Source organism: Falco punctatus (genome assembly GCF_963210335.1).
Source record: "Falco punctatus genome assembly, chromosome: 2".
Lineage (NCBI taxonomy): Eukaryota > Metazoa > Chordata > Aves > Falconiformes > Falconidae > Falco > Falco punctatus.
The window spans coordinates 97,548,963-97,552,920 of NC_137581.1; the positions used below are offsets into that span (position 1 = coordinate 97,548,963).

The 3,958-nt window shown below is 40.5% G+C and overlaps 1 long non-coding RNA gene across 1 annotated transcript in view; it reads left to right on the forward strand.

Annotated features, from left to right (window-relative positions):
* The window catches only part of LOC308059781, an 81,336-nt gene that overhangs the window by 25,854 nt on the left and 51,524 nt on the right, over positions 1-3,958 (forward strand). The window contains exon 1 of the long non-coding RNA XR_013926399.1: positions 1-3,039. This exon is cut by the window's left edge and continues 25,854 nt beyond it. This is a non-coding gene — a long non-coding RNA (uncharacterized lncRNA). The remainder of the gene's footprint in view (positions 3,040-3,958) is intronic.

Genomic DNA, 3,958 nt, shown 5'->3' on the forward strand with positions numbered 1-3,958 from the left:
CATTAATCTCTCTCTCCGGCTATCAAGGCTTTCAGTGTTTGCATCATCTGAACCAACTCATCATTGGCCTTCAGAGACACCACAGTCCTGGAGATGGAGCATGAAATTGGCAGTCAGGAGAAGAGGGCTGTGCTTTGTCCTGGCCTTATTTCTTAAGACAGCTCAGTTTATCAGATCCCTTTTTCTTTAGGTATAGCAAAGGAATGACATTCATTTATTATGATAAAATATTCTGGCACTGATAAATTTAAAATGTAAAGATAGGAGTAATATTCTCATTACCATTCTATTTAATTTATACTTTTAATTCTTTTTTTTTCAGTTTTTCATTTGCTCTCTTTAACTATAAGTATTTCAAGCCTTTGGCTTTCTCATGTTTTGTGAGAATTTACCTTTTGACAACCACAAAACCAACTATGAAATATTCTCACAGCCATTTGAAAATCAACAGTTGCCACTTTAAGTGAGCAAATGACCTGAAGTGCTCTAATTATTTATTTGTGCAAGTATGAGGTGCATTTCAGATGTCATAAAGCGCTGAATGTTGGCAACTGTTGACTAATGCAGAACAGCACACAATACATATTACAAATACACTGTGCAGCAGGCAGAAGAATCCAGGTACTCCAATCTACTCATGCTTCAGCTGCTAAACTGTCGTCACTCAGGTTGGCTTTCTGAGCAGAGACTGAATGGCTCTGGAGACTGAATTATCCTTTCCATTTATGATCTGGTCTACCTAGCAATCTGCTACTAACCCTGTTGAACACAGTGGAAAGGAGCTGATTTAATTGACGTGATGCTTCCCAAGACTTCTAGCTCAACATAGATTTAGTAAATCCATTAAACACTAGAGACCAGTGACAAGTGGCATTCCTCAGGAGTCTGTACTGGCAATATGGACAGTAGAATGGAGCACACCCTCAGCCAATTTGCTGATGATATCAAGCTGACTGGTGCAGCTGACAATCTAGAGAGAAGGGATGATGTCCAGGGAGACCTTGATAGGCTCAAGAGGTGGGCCTGAGTGAGCCCCATTCAACAAGGCCAAGTGCAAGGTCCTGCACCTGGGTCAGGGCAACCCCCAGTATCAATACCAGCTGGGTGGAGAATGGATTGAGAACAGCCCTAAAAAGAAAGATTTGGGGTTGATGGTGCTTGAAAAGTTCAGCGTGGCCTGACAACCTTCACTTGCAGCTCAGAAGGCCAACCTAATCCTGGGCTTCATCAAAAGAAGCATAACCATCAAGTCAAGGGAGATGATTCTCCCATTCCACTATACTCTTGTGAGCACTTGCCACTTGGAGTGCTGCATTCAGCTCTGGGGCCCTCCACATAATGACATGGACCTGTTGGATGAAGTCCAGAGGAGGGCCACAAAGATGATCAGAGGGCTGGAGCACCTCTCCTATGAAGACAGGCTGAGAGAGTTGGGGTTGTTAAGCCTGGAGAAGAGAAGGCTCCAGGGAAACCTTCTAGCCACCTTCCAGTACCTAAAGGAGGCCCACAAGAAAGATGGAGGAGTTTTTGCAAGGACATCTAGTGATAGGACAAAGAGTAACAGAGATTAGGAAGCCATTTTTACCATGAGGGTGGTGAGACACTGGAATGGGTTGCCCAGAGAAGCTGTGGATGCTCCATTAATGGAAGCGTTGAATGCAAGGTTGGCTGGGGCTTTGAGAAACCTGGTCTAGTGGCAGGTGTCCCTGCCCATGGCAGGGGATTGAAACTAGATGATCTTTCAGATCCCTTCCAACCCAAACCATTCTATGAAACTATGATTCCACAAAGTAACCGCTAGCTGAAAGGCTAACCATGTTGTATTTTACTCATGATTGGTCAGTGGGAAAATAAACATACTTACTTCATCATGCTGACTTCAATATCTAGCCAGACTTTTCAATAGTAATTATTTAATTAAATAAATAAATTAATTAATTCAAATTAATGTATAATACTGTGAATAGAGATAAACCTTCGTTAGTCAGCTTCTCTTAAAAAAGGATAATTGCCATGAGGAGAATAAAAGTTTATATCAGCAGCAGCTTAGTGTGTCTGATCTGTGAGCTATACAATTGCAGTATCATTGATCTAGTGTCATTCTTTTCAACAATAAATTTAATGTATTTATAAAAAGAGCTGTTTGCTGTTCTTTTAAAAAATAAGTAGCAGACGTGTATATAACAAACTTCCAAAATTGGACAAGATAAAATAAGATAAAAGACATTTTAATATGGCCATAATTATCCTTTGTAAAGAAAAAAAAAAAAAGTCTTTACTCCTAAGTGTCATGGTTTAACCCTGGTCAGTAGCCAAGCCCCACGCAGCTGCTCGCTCATTCTCCCTCACCCAGAGGGATGGGGAGGAGAACTGGAAAAGAATTTAAAACTCGAGCGTTGATATAAGAACAATTTAATAGGTAAAGCAAAAGCCACTCACTCAAGCAAAGCAAAGCAAGGAATTCATTCACCACTTCCCATGGGCAGGCAGGTGTTCAGCCATGCCCAGGAAAGCCGGGCTCCATCACACATAACGGTTACTCGGGAAGACAAACGCCACAATGCCAAATGTTCCCAACTTCCCTGTTCTTCCCTCAGTTTGGAATATCCCTCTGGCTAGTTCGGGTCACCTGTCCTGGCTGTGTCCCCTCCCAGTTTCCAGTGCCCCTCCAGCCCTCTCGCTGGCAGGGCCCAAGGAACTGAAAAGTCCTTGATTTAGCATAAACATTACTCAGCAACAACTAAAAACATCAATGTCCTATCAATATTATTCTTACACCAAATCCAAAACACAGCACTGCACCAGCTGCTAACAAGGAAACTAACTCCATCCCAGCTGAAACCAGGACATTAGCTAATTAATTAATAGATACAAATTTCAAACAATGATGGACTAGAGTTGACTACATCCACTGCATTTCATGTTTACAGAGATTTATGTTACATGGTGGAGTAAACAATGACACCCAGTGGCCATATTGATTCAAGGCCTGTTTGTGCTGTTTAGGAATTTCTCAGCACAAGTATTTCTATTGTTTAGGTAAGTTAACATGATTATTGTTTTGACTTGGCTTTGGTTTTTTGTGGGGTTTTGGGTTTTTTGGTTGGTTTGTTTTTTGTTTTCCTGTGTTAATAACACCACAATAGATGAGTTTTCTTTGGAACCAAATGACATACATATCTCCATCCCTCTGGCAAAAGAAATGATGACCACTGCATCAATGACGAGAGTCACACATACAAATCTATACAAATCATGCTTATTAAAGAAACTGACTAGTCAAAAATGTTGGAGTACAAGATGTGCTAGATTGGTATGACAAGGAGAGATAGTATGTATTTGTGCTGTTTTCCAGAGGATGAAAGCTTTGGATGGTTGTGTCCCATTATGTTAACCTCGGAGGGGGGGGTGGGGGCATGGGGGATGGTAGTGGGGGTGGGAATAAATGAAAAAAAAAACCCAAACCAAAACAAAAATCCCCTAATCACCCCCTCACAGAAAACAAAACAAAACAAAACAAAACAAAACAAAAAAAAAAACCCAAACCAAACAACACCAAAGTGGAGCCTATATTAAAGATAGAATGGATTTTAGTAAGTTACGGTTTATCAGGAGAGATGGGATATCTGACTCCAGCTGAGACCAAAGCAAAAGCCAAGAGCCGCTGACTCTAATGAAATTGGTTAGAAGACGCAGATCTGGAATGTGTTGTCTGGTTCTAACTTGAATGTTGTGAAACCACTTATTTATTATTTCTGGCTTCTGCAGTGTATCAGTCACTGAATGATCTCTTGAAACAAGGTAATATGTCATTTCTATCATGAGTTGAACCCATGTCTTATTACAGGCCTTCTCATTGATCTAGAAATAATGAAGTAATTTTTTGAATAAAATTTGTCTCATAAAATACTGATTTTCTGAATTATGCGGTTGTAAATTGAGCCTTCCTCTTTTTCAG